The 20322-nt window shown below is 36.5% G+C and overlaps 1 pseudogene; it reads left to right on the top strand.

The window, feature by feature from the left end:
* Positions 1 to 11001: 11001 nt before the first annotated feature.
* Positions 11002 to 18657, top strand: LOC139355751 (histone-lysine N-methyltransferase SETMAR-like; annotated as a pseudogene).
* The last annotated feature ends 1665 nt before the right edge of the window (positions 18658 to 20322 follow it).

The following is a 20322-nucleotide window of genomic DNA, read 5'->3' as shown; positions in this document are numbered from 1 at the left end:
TCACTGCTCTATTCTTTATTACATTTTCATATCTATTTCTGTGTCTCACCTGAACTTTATATAAAATGTGTTTAAGAGTTGGTACACACAGCAGTTAGAATGATCATAATTTGGCAAATGAGTAAACAGAATCAAGATTAGTAAGTGGAAGGGTGGTCTTGTCTAGACTTCAATTTTCTTTAGCCCTAGCCAGCTTCTCCTTTCTAGATGGTAGAACCAAGCAGAACACCATCTTCATTTCAGCCCCCAGGCAAAGCTTTTCAGTTTATGGAAAACTTTCCCCCAGTCCATGCAAATTCTCTGCCCACCCTCTCCAACCCCTCATTTCCATTTCCATTTTTCTGACTTCAGGCCCTGCTTGATGAAGGCAAAATGTTTTCCCCAGCAATTAGTTTAGCGGAAACTTCACATTTGATACTGTAGCAGACAATGTTTCATTATGCTCTCTTGATCTAAACAGAGAAATCCCTGTTCCTGAAAGTGGCCAAAGCACACTCCAAAGGGTAGGGTTTCTGAGTTACAGCCCAAGAATGGAGACCACAAGGGAGGCTAGACTCCATTGAGAAAATGCATCAGCGAGTGTGGGTACCTAAGAATGCTTAACAAGAGATTTTATGATCAGCATCAATAGATGTGTGTTTTATGAATAAGAAGAATAAGGGTATTCATGTTCCTAAAGTGCTTCAAAAATCTCTGGCTGAAATATACTCTTAAGATTTACATTCATGGCTCTCCCTGAAATAATATGCTGTTTCCATGCAGGAAATATTGAGTCAGTTTCCACAGGCCCCCACATACTGGTGAGAAGTTATATCTTAATTGTTCTAAGATCCTGAAACTCTGTTTTGTAGCATTCCTTCAGCAAGGCAACCTAAAACCTGTAGTTAAAATTATTTCGGACTCTCCATGCCTGAAACATACAGAGTCATCAACAATGAAGTAAATAAATACATAGTTTTCTCTTTGAGGGTAGTGCGTTTGAAGAAATAAACAAGTAATAGGGTAAGAGAAAACATTTTGAGTGGAGGGGTCAGATGATGGAATGACTTGAAGGCAAAAAGCATCTTGGCTGTTGGGACATCAACTGTAGGCAGCAAATGGGTGAAAACAAGTTGCAGAAGTAGGGGTCTATTCAAAGCACCTTAAATGCCAGGTGAAATCCTAATCAACCAAAAAGTCTGGCTTGATGTACATTAAGCTTGTGTTATATACATTTACATCTATAATTTACGTATTCTGCTAAATGATTTTATTAAACTGGAACTTCTATATCCAGCTTCATTCTTCCAATGCTCCTTAATGTATTCCCAGATAAATGTAACTTTGAATTTATTAGTGTTAAAATAATACTAATAATCAGAACAACTTGTAATTAGACTTATTTAATCATCATGGTATCACTGAGGACAAGACACCATTGGTTTTTTATTTCTGCTTTTCAGATGGAAATCCTGAGGCTTAGAGAATTTAAATGACATAGGATGTGGCATAGCATGTCTCCTTGAGATGTTCCTAGCTATGATCATTGATTTCTTTGAAGGTCTTTGAGTGTTTCTTCCGGGGACTCCCCCTTGCATATATTTACAAAGTTACACTATACTCCAGGCTCAGTTTGTGGTCACATACTCACCTTACCTCTCCTCCTTCTAGATTTTTTTAAAAAACATAATCTACAAACCAACCTGATCTTCTGCATTGAGATCAAATTATAATATTTTTTAGTCAAAATGTTTGGCATTATGGTCCTTTTCATTTGATAAGTTTCAGCCTGATGTATCTGGATCATTTTTTCTACTGATTATTGTCTCCTGTCATGTTAATGATTTCCTATACCTATGGGACACCCTTGTAACCATAAGACTCTAAAGGAATGAGAAGTTGAATGGACCCATTTTTCCAAGAATTAGTGAGGTGAGGCTTTTCTCAGATCTTGGAGAGATGGAGAACGCCGCTGCCAAAGAAAGATACTTGGGTCATAAGGAGTACATTACTAGCCAAAATAAACAGCAAACCTCACAATTTTGCCAATGTTTAGATTTGCCAACCTCTGAAAAAGGCTGCCTGCCTTCACTCTGGAGAGAGCCAAACATTAGTGATGGAGAAAAGCAGAATCCTTCGTATTCATATTAGAGCTAGGATTTACCTATAGTTAACCCTGCGCATGTAAATAGTTCAGTCACACCACCCATTTTGCTACTTTCAGAGTGAGTAATTACCCCTTTGTGGTCTCCAGGGAATAGGAATTTGAGAATTCCTTTATTCATGCGCAGGGCACATCACCAGGCACTGGGAATAAAACAAGGAAGAAGACAGACCTTTTGCTTGCCCTCAAGGATGTTGCTGTCCAAAAGAAACTTAACAGAAAACAGGAATAGAAGTTCTAAGAGGCATTGTTTGGTCAATGTCATTTGATATAATGGGACTTTCCTTTGTTTCTATTTACCTTCCTTTAAGTTGTCTTGGTAAATGTATATTTCAAGTTGTCTTTCTATGAAAAAGTATGCTGTGAACGTAAGAGGCAATTTTATTATCTTAATTTTGTTTCTAGTTATGCAAAAGTAAATTTTATGTTTAAAATTTGGAAAGTTTAGGAGTGAGAGATAATTAACTAATTCCTTCCAACCTCATCTCCTCCTAAATAAGGCAAATTTGCCTGACTTGAAAGCAATTTTAGTATCAAAACATTGGCCTTCTTCGTGGTTTTGGGATCCTGACAACCATCAAAATGTGGCAAGCAGCCCATACCTGCCTGGCAGGAAGTTATATTTAGTACTGTGTCAAGCTTTCTTTTCCAGTTTCAAACATACTCAACCCTTGTTGCTCAGTTCCAATACTCATGCTTCCAAATAAAGAGGGTTTCTGGAATTCTCTTTTGACTGGGAGATAACTTGATGAAGTTTCTCACCAAGTTCAGAAAAAGCTGACACCAGCTGGTTGCCTACTATTCATAGTCAGTCTACTTTTGTTGTTTGGCCAATTAAACGAGTCTATTTGTTGTCATTCCTTTGTTTGTCCGTCAGTTCAACCAATGTCCCAAGGTGAGTCTTGTGGCATTTAAAATCACATAGAGAAAGGGGACGGGGGTGGAGCGGGGAGAAAGAGAGAGAGAGAGAGAATTCTGATGCGAGACTCAGCCAGTGTTTACTCAATTGTCTCACCACGACATGCAAAATGGTGCCTCAAAATTATATTAAAAATCTGATGTTGTCCCAGCATTCAATCATACTGTCAAATTTGTTTAAGAATTCAGAATTTGTCTTCATACTTTCTTTCCTTGTAGATTGGCTTTGTTCCTAAACATTCTTGAGTAGTAGTATGATGAAGTCTAGGATCTCACAATATGCTAGTTAATTTCCTGCTCCTTCCCCTCCTCTTCTGATTTCCCTTTCTTTCTTTCTCCTTCTTTCTTTCTCTCTCCCTTCCTTCCTTCCTTCCTTCCTTCCTTCCTTCCTTCCTTCCTTCCTTCCTTCCTTCCTTCCTTCCTTCCTTCCTTTCTTTCTTTTCTTCACAGTCTCTCTTGGTTGCCAGACTGGAGTGCAGTGACACAATCTCAGTTCACTCTCACTGCAACCTCCACCTCCCAATTTCAAGCTATTCTCCTGCCTCAGCCTCCTGAGTAGCTGGAACTATAGGCGCGTACCACCATGCCCAGCTAATTTTTGTATTTTTAGTAGTGATGGGGTTTCACCATGTTGGCCAGGATGGTCTCAATCTCTTGACCTCATGATCCGCCCGCCTCGCCCTCCCAAAGTGCTGGGATTACAGGCGTGAGCCACCGTACCCAGCCTCTCTACTTTCTTAATAGCTATATAACCTTGGAAAGATTATTCAGTATTTCTGATCTTCAGATCCCTCATGTGTAATATGAGAATAGTAAATTATCTGCTGCATCCATCTCAAAGGGTTGTTGTGACAAAAGAATAAGATTACAAATAACTTTTCCAGTAGATATACTGAATTCATACCTCGAGTAGAGCAAGTACTTAATATATTTTGGATGGTTGAATGAATAAATGAATGAATGAGAGCATATTTAAAGGAAAAAATTGTATACACTGTAAACTAGGACACAGTGGTCATTCCTACATGAAGAAAATAAACTGTAGGACTCGTCAAAGCCTTTTTTATTCACAGTGTTTTCCATGAGGGAGATTCTTGCAGAAGCATTTCCTAGGACTGGACTTCACAGAACATACTCTAGCTAACTGTGATGAGGCTGGTCAATGACAATGTAACAGACTTTTGAGTTGGGCTTTGCTTGTTGCTCCAAAATTGTGAGTAGACCCCAAAGCTGAAGATAAGAAATCATTAGTGCCCTAAACATCTATATAGAGCTACAAATCATCACAGAAATCTTCCTTGGGTGTTCATTCAAAAGCACTTCAGCAGTTCTGCTGTTTCTGCCAATCAGCCCAGGCACCTAGTCACCTCCCATATCAATCAATGTAAAAAGACACTTTGAGTGGGAGTAGAAGGAAGAGTAAATTTGTCAGAGTTTTGACTTGGACCAGTAGAATGTCCAGTGAAGTTGTCCTACACTTTTCTGAAGCCAAGAGGAGGGAGTGGCTCCGAACCACACATGAATATTGGATTTCTGCATAGGCAGCTTGCTCTACACTGTTGCCTACTTGTGCAGATGGGAAGGAAAGGAAAGTGGCAAGAAGGCAGAGAAAGCATCTGTACCCTTACAATTTGGTGAGACAAGAATGTATGAATTCCCACAGGTCAAATTATAATGAAGAAAGGCATCTCCCTTGAGTACAGAGTCACCTATGGTGGTCTGGAGGCAGCGGACCACAGCATCAAAGGATATAAGATGCATAGCCAACTTGGGAACCTGAGCAATTAAAGAGATCCACAGTTAAGTCTCACACTTAACTAGCACCTGTGGAAGCCTTGCAAAGCCTGAAGGAGAGCTGACATAGGCACCCCAGAGAGCCAGAATCAGGATCCCCTCTTAATAAGGCCATGAAGACTAATGGAGAAGAGGCAGAAACACCAACGGATAAGGAACATTCACATCTTCCTTCCCACATGCCTCTAAGTGCCAGTGTAGGCCCCACAGGCCAAGCTACAGGGAGGAAGGAGATGATGCAAAGGAACTTAAGTGGCCTTTAATCACTAGAAGTCAGAAGAGAAATCTATTGGAACCTCCCAAGATAATGCCAAGGGTCAAGGGGTGCGCAGATATACAAGGTAAGCCCTTTGGTACTTATAAATTTTAAAAAATAAACAGTTGTGGAATGGAGTACCTTAGAAAGGATGAGTTTCCTGTAGCTGGTAGTTTGTAAATAGATGATGTAGAATGGAGTAGTGGGAATGTGGTCCAAGTTAAGTAACTTAGGTATCCCAGATGGTCATGACATATTCTCCACTTGACTCATATCTCATCCCAATGTCCAGTTTTTCAGCCATTCTGCCTAGACTTCAAGGTGCAAAGAACTCAGCACTTACCCAGCCCCACTGCCTGTTTCCTATAATACGCCCTCTAATTGTTCAGCATCAGATTTAATATCACCCAAAGAGTAACAAGATGCCTGCACAAGACTGTCCCATGTCTGGATAATTTAATAGCTAAGAATCATCCTCATGTTGCAGTGAAAGCTGTCCTTGGAGTTCCCATCTTGTACTTTTGAATTCCACAGCCCAGCTAAAATTAGTATTAGCAAATACTGCCGGTACGCTCACTTAAATGGAGAAATATGGAGTTTTCTGTGTAGAAGTTATAAAATTATAGGAAAAAAAAAGTCCAATCATTTCAAAATCACCAGTTATTTTATCATTTGACAGATACTTTCTACTAGGATGTTGAAATGTCTTCTGAGCTTAGATAGCATCCACTTTCAAGATTTGTAGAAAGTCGGATAGCAAATATTTGGGGTTTTGTGGTCCATACTGTCTCTATCACAACTACATGACGATGCCATATTAGTGAAAAAGCCATAAACAATACCTACGTCAACGAGAATAGCTGTATTCTAATAAAACTTTATTTTCAAAAGCAGGTACCAGGTTGGATTTGACTCCTGCACTATAGTTTCTGATTCCTGTACTAGAGAATTTGGTAACTGGGATGTTTAAAGACATTGGATTTTTTTTACTATTATTCAAAAATGCATGATTATTTTAAAAAATTGCAATACAGGAGAACATAAAGAAAATTAATAATCATCTTTAGATCATCACTATCAGATCAGTATATTGTCTTTCAGTTTTTATTGAGTTGTTTTATATACTGTGAGTCTGCTGTTTAAACAATTTTATATCTTGTTTTTATCCTTAGCATGACATTGTAAGCTTTTAATATGTTATTTTAAACTCTGTTTTGGCATTATTTTTAATGGCTATATGACATTTCATTGAGTAAATATTCCAAAGTAGAATTACATAAGCTAACATCCCTCCTCTATTAACTATTTAGGGTTTTTCCCATTGTTTGTCTTGGAAAAAATACTACAGGGAAGCACAGTCATCCATTTTCCATTGTGTTTTAAATTATTTCCGTAGGTTGGTCTTTAAGAAATGGAATTATTGGGAAGAGGTTTTGAATGCTTGAAGGCTCTTATTATATATTACCAAATAACTTTCTAAAGGGGCTCATTCTCATCTACATTCCCAACAGTTATGTATAACCAAGCTTACTTTAGTGAATCCTCTGCATCACCGGGACTTGCCATTAAAATAAATAATATCTGTGTTATATTATGTAAAAAATGTTATTGTTTTAATTCATATCCTTATGTTGGACTTTTCCCCCATATTTATTATTGACATTATTTTCCCTTTTCTGACTTTCATATTCATGACAAGAGCATTTTCTAGCATTAATTAATCTTAGGAACATAGGTGAAAGATATTTTCTCAATAAAAATAAGAGCTATGAATTGCTGAATGCTATGTACCAGACAATTATATATAATTTTGTGTGTGCATATAATTTTATCTAATTTTATTTAAGCCTCACAGTGACATTATACTGCTGCTATCAAGCCCTTTTGTGCAGTCTGATATCCCATCCATGTTGAGTGGCATATAAAGTTTAGAGAATGGATTTAGTTGGCATTTGCTCCGAATCTCTTTCTGTTTCCTCCCCAATAACACTAGCCCACAATGATTAAGCATTTAGATCTAGGGAATTTCCCAAATATTGTATACATATTATCTCAGTTCAATCTCAAAATAACTCCATAATGTAGGTATTTTTACTATTTAATCAATAAGGAAGCAGAAGTTCTGAGAACCAGAGTACTTTATGTCAGTCAACATGACTTGTAAGTGGCATAGGCAGGGAGCTGGTGCAGCTGCCTGCAAATCCCATCACTAAACACTGCTACTGTGAAGCCCCTTCCTTCTTCCCTGTTCCTAGGTTTTGGATTCTTGGTCCTGTACCCCTTTTCAATCTGTTTTTTATACTTTTGTTTGGGGATGCCTCTTTGGGCCTCAGCTTCTAAAATGGCTTCATTTTACTCTGTCCTCTAGTTTTGCCATACATGTGCATAAACAGACATGCACAACACACACACACACACACACACACACACACACACACACACACACAATCTCAGATGACAAAGCTTTGTTCCAGAATGCTTCTTAGGGGAGAGGAGACACAGCCTCAAGTGGTAAGCTCCTTCTTCTATGTGGAACTTCTTCAGTGGAAGAACTCAAGCATTAAAATATTAAAAATTACCTTCTTCCAGATAATTTACATAAATGAGTCCAGATTTAAACTTTAGCAGGGTGAGATCAGATTATGTGATTTTCATAGGGTTGGTGCTCTAGTTTTCACGTGTGAGGGCCTTCATAGTCAAATATTTTTCTCTATGCAAATGAGCTTCAAACAAACAGCACTGCTGATCCCCACCCTTTGGATTCTCTTTCATGCCCTTTTAATTTCCCTTTTGGCCCACATCAAGAACCACATATTTGAATATCATGTAGGATTTAGTTTTTAAATTTGGTTGTGGTTTGTACTTAGAAAAATTGCTTGATACTGGACAGGTATACTTCTGCAGTTTGTGTTTACTTACAAGTTCAAAGAGGTCTTTTCTTGTTTCAACCTAGTCTCTTTTCAGAGTCTAGATAATGTTGGACTGATGCTTACCAAATAGCATGTTGCTGAAGCATCCCAAATGGTCACAATGGATCTTCTTCTTGACTCGTAACTCGTCCTAGATCCCAGTATTTTAAACACCTGCCTAGACTAGAAGGTGGAAAGGACACAGCACTTACCCAGACCCACTGTCTGTTTCCGCATAATATGCTCTGTAAGTGTTTGTCCAGTATCAGATTTAATACCACTTAAGGGAATGCCTGGGCAAGCTCATCCCACATCTGGATAATGCAACCACTGGGAATCACCCTCATCTCTCAGTGAAAGTTGTTCTTGGAATTTCCTTCTTGCACTCTTGTTTTGAACTCTACATTTTGCAAGCTAAATTTGATCATACCAAATATTGCCAATGCCCTGCCTTAAATGGAGAAATTTAGAAATATTTGTGTAGAAATTATAAAACTGTACAGAACTGACCACCTTAAAATCACCAGCATTTTTTCACTGGATAGGCAAATTTTACTAGGATACTGAAACAATTCTCCAGGTTGAATACCATCAATTCTCAATCTGTTAGGCTATGTCATGGCCCCATTCAGAGAAAAGTGATGGCCTCATAGGCTTCCACTTTGGTCAAGCTGGTGGCCCCACGTTCACTTCCCTGGACCCATTCTCAGCATTCTGAGAAGCCCTGTATTGAGGGATCTTTTCTTGAATCAGAACTACCATTCCTGGGGTATGTGCAACGTAATTGCTTCTACCTAGAATAGAGTCTCAGTCCGAGATCATGAGATTAGCAGATACAAAGGCAGAGAGATTACCTAGTCTCACCTCATTTTTACATCTATGCTATGAAAGAGATCCTAGATTTACCCCCAAGTTCAGAGAGTAAGAAACGAGGGTTATAGAGACAACATGATTGTAAATACAAAAATCAGTTGAACATTTGAGGCAACCACTATTTTGCCCATGTGATTCTGCTTTCCAATTCCAAGTCATTTATGATCCCTTTATAGTGAGTGACACAATTTTTTTGACAGCAGAGAACGGTAGAAATTTCAATAGAGTTAGAATGAAACAGTTTTAGTTTTGAGTCCTGCTTATGCGTTTCGTAAGTCTTGCCTACTTGGGCAAATTCTATAATCTCTTTAAGCTCCAGTTTCCTGATGGAGATAATAACACATGTCTTGCTGAATATTTGTGAGACTTCAACATTCTAAAGTATGTGAAAATTTAAAGTATAGATCTTGGAACACAATAAGGGTTCATAATGTTATTTTTCTCTCTGTCTGTCTGTCATCTTTCCTTTTCACTCCTTCTCTTCTTTCTTTCTCTTTTTCTTTGTCTTTGTCTTCCTTCCATGCAAAGTCTAGTTATTAGTGAAGTTCGCCTTTCGATTCCAAGTTCAGTCTTCTTCTGGAAGGCTAGTCTGAGGTGGTGCATTTATGGGCTAGGGTAGGAATAAGGCAAAATTCTGAACTAAAAGTAAATAGAAGCATTCATTTGGAGGATGAACTTGCAGTGATCTCCAAAGACCAAGGAGTAGAGGCTGATGCTGAATTTGGGTCTGACCATATTTCTAATGCACTTCTCAGCAGAGCACTCCCACCCTTGACTTCTCCTACTCATTCAAATGACTCTAGCTTCTTCTAAACCATATGTTCTCAAAATGTGTTCCCCAGACAACATCAGCATCACCTGGGAACTTCTCAGAGAAGCCAATGCTTGGACCACATCCTAGACCTACTAAATCAGAAACTCTGGGTGTGGAATCCAGAAATTTGTATTTTAATAAGCCTTCCAGGTCCCCCTAATGCATGCTCAAGTTTGAGAACCACTGCCCTTCACCAATCTTACTTCAGATGTCCCCTCCTACACCAAGGAAAAAGCAACCTTGAAACCTGACATTAGACTGTCAAATCTTAAACAGGTGTACTCCCATGTGAGCCTTAGGTTAGCAAATGCTCTAACTAAATTCAGTACCCCAGGCTAGGATCCTGATGTGGGTCAGGGATGTTGATTCAGCTAACTTGTTTCTCCAAAAAATGCTTTTGAAGTGTCTGAGTTAAATAAACATTTGCAATAAACCCAAACTTTACTACTTGGCCTCTTTCATTAAGTCCTTATCAAAATCCTCTCTTGGAGCCTGTTCAAAGGAGATTCTGAAGACAAGACAGGCTTATAACTCCTGCTTCCCAGGTCATAAGATTCATGTGCTATGAGAACCATACTGCTGCTGCATGCTTTCATCACTCTGCCCCATCCCCTGAAACATTTAGAGTAAATATTTCTTCTTAATAAAAATGAATATGAGAAAATTTTAATGTCCACAACTGTCCTGCAAGATATAAGTTATTTTTTTTATATACATCAGGAAACCCAGTCAGTGATTAGTTGCTAGAGCAGATGCTGTTAATTTCACACTCCATGTCCCTGGAGCTTGCTGCTGAGTTCACCTGAAGCTTACAGCTTCTTACTTCAAGTGCTTCTCAACCCATCAGACCAGCAGCTAGAAATTGCCAGGGGTAGCTCTCACACGGTGAGAGAAAAGAGACAGGGGATACATATCCTAGCTGGCCTGTCCCTTGGCAGGAAAAATCTGAGGTTTACATGGTGACTCAAATGGTCCCCAGAAGGACTGAACCCCTACAGTCTGAACAGCTGTTCAGACTATGCTATGAAAGAGATCCTAGATTTACCCCCAAGTTCAGAGAGTAAGAAACGAGGGTTTCAAACAGCAACAGTTTGAACAGCTCATTCAGACCCCCTCTTTATTGCTTTCTCTCCCTTCTGTCTCACTTTCCTCAGTTCCTTCCTTATTTGAGATCAAATTCCAAATAAATTCCTGTGCTCAAGTTTTTGTTTCAGAATCTACTTCAGGAACTCATACCAAAGTAGTTGGATGACTTGATCAAGGTTTTACATATATTACATGAGTACAAAAGTAATTGCAGTTTTTGCATGGTCGGAATTTGCCATTTGATATTGGAATACGTTCTTACAGAAATGTGGTTATGTTATACATCATTTTAATGAACATTTCTCAATTTATTTTTTTGATAAGGACTTATTGCTTGATGTTTATTTTATGTTTATTTTAGACTATGGAAATAATATCAGACAAAAAGCAGATTAGAGCAATTTTCTTATTCGAGTTCAAAATGGGTTGTAAAGTAGCAGAGACAACTCGCAACATCACCAACGCCTTTAGCCCAGGAACTGCTAATGAACGTACAGTGCAGTCATTGTGCAAGAAGTTTTGCAAAGGAGACTAGAGCCTTGAAGATGAGGAGCATAGTGACCAGCCATTGGAAGTTGACAAAGACCAAGTAAGAGGAATCATTGAAGCTGATCATCTTACAACTGCAGAAGAAGTTGCCAAAGAACCCAGTGTTGATCACTGAATGGTCTTTTGGCATTTCAAGCAAATTGGAAAGGTGAAAAACTCAATAAGTAGGTGCCTCGTGAGCTGAGCAAAAATCCAAAACATCATTTTGAAGTGTTGTCTTCTTTTATTCTATGCAACAACAATGAACCATTTTGCAATCAGATTGTGATGTGCAATAAAAAGTGGATTTTATATATGGCAACTAGCAATGGCCAACTCAGTGGTTGGCCTGAGAAGAAGCTCCAAAGCACTTCTCAAAGTCAAACTTGCACCAGAAAAGGTCATGGTCACTATTTGGTGGTCTGCTGCTGGTCTGATCCATGACAGCTCTCCAAATCCTGGCAAAACCATTACATCTGAGAAGTATGCTCAACAAGTCAATGAGCTGCGTCAAAAACTGTGGCATCTGCAGTTGGCATTGGTCAACACAAAGGGTCCAATACTTCTCCACGACAGTGCTCAACTGCACATTGCACAACCAGTGCTTCAGAAGTTGAGTGAATTGGGCTTCATAGTTTTGCCTCATCTACCATATTCACCTGACTTCTCACCAACTGACTACCACTTCTTCAAGTATCTCGACAACTGTTTGCAGGGAAAACACTTCCACAACCAGCAGGATGCAGAAAATGCTTTCCAAGAGTTTGTCGAATTCTGAAGCACAGATTTTTAGGCTACAGGAATAAACTGACTTATTTCTCATTGGCAAAAATGTGTCGATTGTAATGGTTCCTATTTTGATGAATAAATATGTGTTTGAGCCTAGTTATAATGATTTAAAATTTATGGTCTGAAACTGCAATTACTTTTGCACCAACCTAGGATTCATCCCATATTCTACCATATTGCAAAGAAAATGTAAGATTCTGGTGTTGAGTTTGAATACTTCATTCTTGTTGATATTCCCCAAGGGCCTGGCATTGTGCAAGCATGTAAGAGATGATGGGGGCTAATTTAGAAAATCAACGACTGTCGAATTCTCACCTTCCCAAACCCCTCAGCTTTTTAAGAGCAAATTAAATTTGACAACACACTTTTGTATCTCCTATTACTGTTGACTTTCCCAACATCTATATGACATGCACAGGACCATAATACCCAACAGGAAATAATTAATTGAATAAATGAATAAATCATATAGTACATTTCACAATAGACAATAAGGTCCTAAAATTTTGAATCACACCAAAGATCATACTGCTGATTAACAACCCAGCAGAGCTAAAAAGCCCTGCATCTTCAGGACTAATTTAGTGTTTTTTCTATTCCATCTTTTCATACCCTTTAAGGGTAAATGTTTTCCCAATATTTTTCCAACACTGGAAGAAAACTTACATGGTCGAAAGCAATCTATTATTATGAGTACCACTCAAAGAAAGTAACTGTCCAGAACAAATTTATAGTGAAAAACTCTAGTTTGTGTTTTTGAACAAATAAGGTCTTTTGGCAGCTGAATATGAAAGATGTAATGACTGGTACAGCCCACACTCAAGAGCAGATTGTGACCAGAGGACAACTCCAAGCCAGAATCTTTGGGGGCTGTTATATTCTTCAGGCCACACCACTCTGAAATGTTGACAAAGTCTCGTAACATTCTCTCATCTAGGAGTCAGTAAGCATGTTTTAGACATCTATTATGTGCAAAGCCCGAGGCTAGACACTTCTCAAAATGTATGTATGATAATAAATTGCTCTATATCTTGTTTTTTCATCTACTGCTATGCCAAATACAGGCCTCTATCCTAATGTGAGACACCTAATGGTATAAGACATCTTATGGATATTATTGAAATAGCTCCTAATCTGAAGTTTGCTTTAGGCTTTTGGTGAATACACTTTATTAAGTTATAGAAGTTCTTGTTTGCAGTTTGTGGAGAGTTTGTCGTGAATGGATATTAAAACTTATTTATTGAGAATAATAAGATTTTTAAAAATTTGTTAATATAGTAAATTACTTAAATTAATTTTCTAATGCTAAACCAGCCTTGATAACCTTGAAGGAATAAAAACCCTAGTTGGTGATGACATATTCTCATTTTGATTTACTACTGGAGTAAGTAGGCTGATATTTTGCTTAGGTTATGTATCCGTGTCATGAGTGATATGGCTTATAATTTTCCTTAGTTCTTTTCATTTTGTCAGGTTTTCTTATCAAGATTATTCAAGTCTCATAAAATGAATTTGGAAGTGTTCCCTTTTTTCCTACATTTGGAAGAGTTTATTTAAGACTGGAATTATTTGTTCCTTTAATATTTGGTAAAACGTATCCAGATAACCATCTGACCTAGAGTTTTCTTTGTAATGAGATTTTAAACTACCAGTTTGATATCTTTATGTTTATAAAAAAGATCAAGTTTTCTATTACTTATTAAGCCAGATTTGGTAAGCTTTATATTTATAGGAATGTCATATTTTGACATTCTTCATGATTATTACTATTAAACTACATAGTATACCATAATTTGCAGGCCACATAGGACCATCAGGTTGTATCCAAATTGTCATTATATATAATGCTACAACAGATTCTTTTATGCTCTTACTGTTTCCTTGCTGTGATTTCCTTAGCACAAATTCATTGGAACAGAATGTTTGGTTTAATTCATTAATGCATCTTTTTCAAGTCATCTTAACTACTGTTTCTTGATGGACAAGACAGGTATTAAAATACAAACACATTAAAAAGATCAGCCGGGCGTGGTGGCTCACGCCTGTAATCCCAGCACTTTGGGAGGCCGAGGCGGGCAGATTACCTGAGGTCAGGAGTTCAAGACCAGCCTGGCCACATGGTGAAACACTGTCTCTACTAAAAAATACATAAAACTTAGCCGGGCGTGGTGGCACACGCCTGTAAACCCAGCTACTCAGGAGGCTGAGGCAGGAGAATTGCTTGAGCCCAGGAGACGGAGGTTGCAGTTAGCTGAGATGGTACCACCGTACTCCAGCCTGGCTGACAGAGCAAGACTCTGTCTCAAAAAAAAAAAAAAAAAAAAAAAAAAAGATCTTGGGTTTGCTACTTATATTGCTTAATGCAAATGACTGTAGTAACCTTTAAATATGATATACTCAACTCAGAGGACATAATTTCTTCCCTATATTAAATACCACCTTTGCCAGAGACATCTTACTTTTCCAACCTTTGCTTTTAAGATGTAGTCTGGAGCGGGTGACATTTATTTTTGTTGATTTGATTGGTTATTGTTATTGATGGTGACATTTCTTTAGAACTCAGATCATCCTGAAAATCGGTGTGCATTTGCATTTACTTTTGACAAAATTATTCACCAAGAATGTTCTAGGAAAAAATAGCTGGCTGGTATTGGAGACAACTGTTAACCCTACTCTAGAAAATAGTGTGTTTGGTAACTGCAAAGATGACTAAAAGCTGAAGGAGAGTCATCTTTTCAGTTCTGTTGGTTGCCTGAGATATGCTTGTTGTTAAGAAACACATCAGTTTGGATGCTAGTCATTTGATGACTTTGATGGCTTTGATGGCTCTGACTTTGTTTAGAGAAATTGATCGGTAGAACTTGGTATTGGATGATCATCAATGGAGACCAGAATGAGATTTCTTTGTAAAATGAAGAATGAGATAAATGAAGAGGGATCAGTTGTTTTATGTTTACTATGTTTATAGATGTTGACAATAAATTTATACAATTTAAACCAATTTATAATATGGTTAAACAAATCTTCTGTAGTCTTTTCTCAGCAGCAGTTTCCGCAGATAGTCTCATCTTCATATCTGTTCCCAGACCTAGTGCTACTTAAATTACTAGTGATTTAAATTATCCCTTTTACTCACTGTATGCTTCCTGTGGGTACAGATTTCCTATTTTACTTATTTGAACCATATATGTGCCTTAGCACATAGCAAACCATGCAAAAATTTTTTGAATGTGTGAATCAGAAGTTTGCCTACATCAGTAGTAGTATCTAGCCCTTCAAATTTCATGGTTCACTTTATTTTTTCAAAATGAGTTTGGTAGCCAACTGGGCTACAAACTTTTATTTCTTCAAAATTAAATACATACAAAGCATAACAAAAACTTATGCTTCCAGTCAGTTCTTACTGGACACGAACACCTGCTGAAAACAAGTATGAACTGAAAGAATTATAAAACAATAATCTGAAATCAACAGGGAGTGCACAAAAACAGGCAGATCCTATAAAGGAGCTATAAAAACTTGGAGAAAGGGATGGCATGGGGTGGGTTAGCCACTATGTACGGCTTTTAGCATGACAGAAGAGTGAATCAGTGCCACATAGTGTAGCTAACACTTCAACAGAAAATATGCAGTCTTTCTGACAATATGACACAGTTCAGGGCAACCAAAACCACTGGAAAGTGAGTAGGTGAAGGATTTCTGGAAACAAGATGGCAGAGAGAGCAAATCAAAAATGTTAGCTGGTAGCTGAGTATGTTTGTATGAGGCAGACTCAAAACAACACGGAGTAAGATAAAATCACTAAATAACATTGCACTCAAGAAACAGGCTTTGTAGCTTTAGTATGACTAAGTTAATTTATGGTTCAAATGAAAACATTAATATATTTGAAGGAGTACCACAGAATTTAGAGTTCAGAACATGGCTCAACATTATTTGATATATAACTGGGAAAATGTAACATTTTCAAGAGAAAAGACGATCAATGAAGGTAAAATCCAAGATAACTCCAATGTTAGAAATAACAATAAATGGACTTTAAGGCAGCTATTATTATTGTCCTCAGTGACATAAAGAATAACATGGTCAGAATAAGAAATAGAAACCATAAAAAGAAATTTAAAAATTATAGAAATAATAATTTAAAAATTTTATTAGATGGAGTTACAAAGAGGAAAAAGAAAAAAGTCAGTGAACTTAAAGATAGGTCTGTAGACATTATCCAATCTAAAGTAAAGTAGGAAAAAAGGTTTTTTAATTAATGAAAGACCAGATTCTTAGGGACTTGTGGGACACACCACATGGTCTAACATATATGGAATTGGAGTCAAAGAAGGTGAAGAATGGGACAGAAATTTTATTTTTATAATGGCTAAAACTTCCTCAATATCATGAAAGACTTCAATGTATGAACTAATGAAGTTCAGCAAACTCAAATATGATAAATGCAGATAAAAAATACAGGGATATTATAACTAAATTGCTGACCAAAGAGAAAAGATATTTCTAGAATATCTAGAAAGCAGTCAGAGAAAACATACATGTTGCATATAGAGGGACAACAATTTATAAAGACAGCTGGCTTCTCCTCAGAAACTATGGAAATTAAAAGACAGTGAAACATGTCTTTATAAAGCACTGAAAACAAAAACGAAAAAAACCTGTCAATGTAGAATTCCATATCCAGTAAATGTATCCTCCAAAAAAACTGATTTGAAGACATTTTTAGATAAAGAAAAAATGAGAAATTTTTGTCATCAGTCTCAGACGATAAAGAAGGTATTTCACACCAAAGAAAATGATACTAAAAGGGAATTTAGATCTTCAGAAACAAATGAAAAGTAGTAGATATTCTAAATACCTGTGTAAATATAAAATAACATTTTATCTATTTTTAAAAGGCATCTGATTCTCTACATCAAAAATTTTAACATTTTCTTGTGGGCTTATAATACATAGAGGCCTCACAAAGCTATGACAATTCTGGCAGAGAAAGAAATGGATCAATATGGTTGCACATTTTCTATATTTTATGTGAATTAAAACAGTATTAATTCTAAATGTATTATGAAAATTAAGATGGTATTTTGTAAATTCTAGACCAACCACTAAAAAATGTATACAAAGAGGTGTGAAAAGAACTTCAGCAGGTAATATGCTACAGAGAAAATACAGTAACCATTAGAAGGCAAGATCCATTAGAGAAGGGATTTTTTTTTTTAATTGCTTTACTCTTACAATAGTGCCTGGTATAAAGTTGATGCTCAAAAATCTATTTTTACATAAATAAATGAATGAATGTATTATGCTCCTGAAAATGCTACTTTTTACAACTTTATCGAGGCATAATTGACAAAATTAAAATTATATATATAATGAAGATATGCAACTTAATTTTTTAATATACATATCCATTATGAAATAGTCACCCAATCAAGCTGGTTAACATATCCAACACATTACACAGTTACCATTTTCTTTACTTTTCTTTTGAAAATGGTATTAATGTACCCTTAACTTAGAGTTTTTTTTCTTCTTTATCTCTTTTACAGGAGATAAATAAAGGCTTGGAAGAAATACAACATAATACTATTGGTTATTTCTGAAGTGTGGTGGGGTGGTAAGATGGGTGATAAGGGTCAATATAGTATAGTAGTCAGAGGTACAGACCTGAAATCAGACTGCTTGTGCCAGATTCTTGTCGCTACCACTTACTAGCTGTGTTTCTTGAGGCATGTTTGTTATTTTCTCTGAACATCCATTTTCTAGGTATAAAATGAGAACAAAAGCACCTAAATCAAAAAGTTGTCAGCAGGATTTAATTAAAAGATACCAATAAAATGCTTGATATAGTTCCTGGCACATAGTAAGTACTCAATAAATACTAAGTTTTCCCCCAGATTCCAAGTTTTCTGTAACGCATCATTTTACTTTTAGCATTAAAAAATGTTATTATTGTTATGTTGTTCTATTTCTGAAAAACCCTAGCATGATCATACACATAGAAAATATAAAACAATTGACAAAATAACTCCTGGAACCAATAAGCAATTGTAGCAAAGCTGGAGCGTACAAAGTTAATATACAAAAGTCAATGGCTTTCCTTTATATCAGTAATGAACAAGAGACATTTGAAATTAAAAACATATTGCTGTTTACATTAGCATCAAAATAAATGAAATATTTAGCTATAAATCTATCAAAATATGTATAAGGTCTATATGAAGAGTAAAAACTCTGATGAAAGCTATCAAAGAAGAACTAAATAAATGAGATACTCCATGTTCATGAATAGGAGAACTCAATATTGTCAAGAGGTCACTTCGTCCCAGCTTGTTCTAATGCAATTCCAATTAAAATCCCAGGAAGTTATTCTGTGGATATCAACAAAGTAAGTTGAAACTTTCTATGAAAAAACAAACGACTCAGAATAGCAAACCCAATATTTAAGGGAAAGAATAGAGCAAGAGGACTGAAATTACCTGACTTCAAGACTTACTATGAGGCCACAGTGATCAAGACAATGTGGTGTTGGCCAAAAAAAAAAGGGATCAACAGAACAGAACAGAAAGCTCATAAATAGACCCACATAAATGTAGTCAATTGATCTTTGACAAATGAGCAAAGGCAATACAATTGAACAAAAACAGTCTCTTCAGCAAATGGTACTAGAACAATTGGACCTTCACGTGCAGAAAAATGAGTCTAGACATAGCTCTTACATCCCTTACAAAAATTAACTCAAACTAAATTACAGACCTAAATGTAAAACCAAAGCTGTAAAACTCCGAAAAGGTAACATAGGAGAAATTTAGATGATCTTGGGTGCGAAGATGACTTTATATATGCAATCAAAAGCATGGAAGAAATAATTAACCTGGATATTATATAATTGATAACCTAAATTTTATTAAAATTAAAAACTTCTGATTGCCGAAAGGTAATGCCAAAAGAATGATAATACAAGCCACAGAATGGGAGAAAATATTTGCAAAAGACACACTTGATAAAGGACTGTTATCCAAAATATACAAAGAACTCCACAATAAGAAAACAATGCCTTGATTAAAAAATGGGCCAAATACCTTCACAGACACTTTACAGAAGAAAATATAAGTCAGTTGATAACCATATGAACAGATGTTCCCTAATGTATGTCATCAGAGAAATGCAAATTAAAACAACAGGATAACGCTACACACTTATTAGATTGGCCAAAATGCAGAACACTGATAGCACCAATGCTGGCAAGGATGTGGAGTTATAGGAACTCTTGTTTATTGCTGGTAGGAATGCAAAATGTTACAGCCACTTTAGAAGTTAATTTGTTTCTTACAAAACAAAACATACTCTTACCCTATGATCCAGCAAACATAATCTTTGCTATTTACCTAAATGAGTTAAAAATGTAAGTCTGCACAAAACCCTTCATACCAATTTATATGAGAGGTTTATTTAAAAATTCCTAAACTTAGAAACAACCAAGCTATCCTTCAGTAGATTAGATAAATAAAATATGACACATCCAGGAAGATTTTTAAGCACTTAAAAAAAGATAGATAGCTCCACCAAGCCACAAAAATGAATGGAAGAACTTTAAATATATAAGTGAAGTTTAAATGCATTACTAACTGAAAGAAGCTGATTTGAAAAGGCTACATATTGTATTATTCCAACTATATGACGTTCTGGAAAAGGCCAAACTGTGAAGACAGTAAAAAGATCAGTAAAAAGATTCCTCTAGGAGTTAGTGGGGAGGAGGGATAAATAGGTAGAGCACAGAAGATTTTTAGGGCATGAAACTATTCTGTACTACAGTAATACTGATATTACTGATACTACAATTGTGGATACATACCATTATGTATTATCAAAATCTATAGACGGAACAACAGCAGGAATGAACCCTAAACTCTCAACTTTGGGTAATAATGATTTGTTAACTTAGGTTTATTGATTTTAACAAATGTACCACTGTAGTATGTCAAGTTCACAGTGGAGTAGGTTGGACGTGTGTGGGAACAAGTGGTATAGGGAAACTCTCTGGTTAATTATTCTGTACAAGGAGTACAGGGAAACTCTTCTGCTTAATCATTCTGTAAACTTAAACCTGCTCTAAAAGAAAAAAGTTTAAAAAAAAAAACATGGCTTGGAAAAAATGCGGGTCTTGTTTTCTACAAAAAGGTGGAATATACAAAGAATCAGGAGTATT

Source organism: Macaca nemestrina, chromosome 8 (genome assembly GCF_043159975.1).
Source record: "Macaca nemestrina isolate mMacNem1 chromosome 8, mMacNem.hap1, whole genome shotgun sequence".
In the NCBI taxonomy this organism is placed as follows: domain Eukaryota; kingdom Metazoa; phylum Chordata; class Mammalia; order Primates; family Cercopithecidae; genus Macaca; species Macaca nemestrina.
Note: the sequence above shows the minus strand (reverse complement) of the source record. Positions and strands in the feature narration are given on the sequence as shown.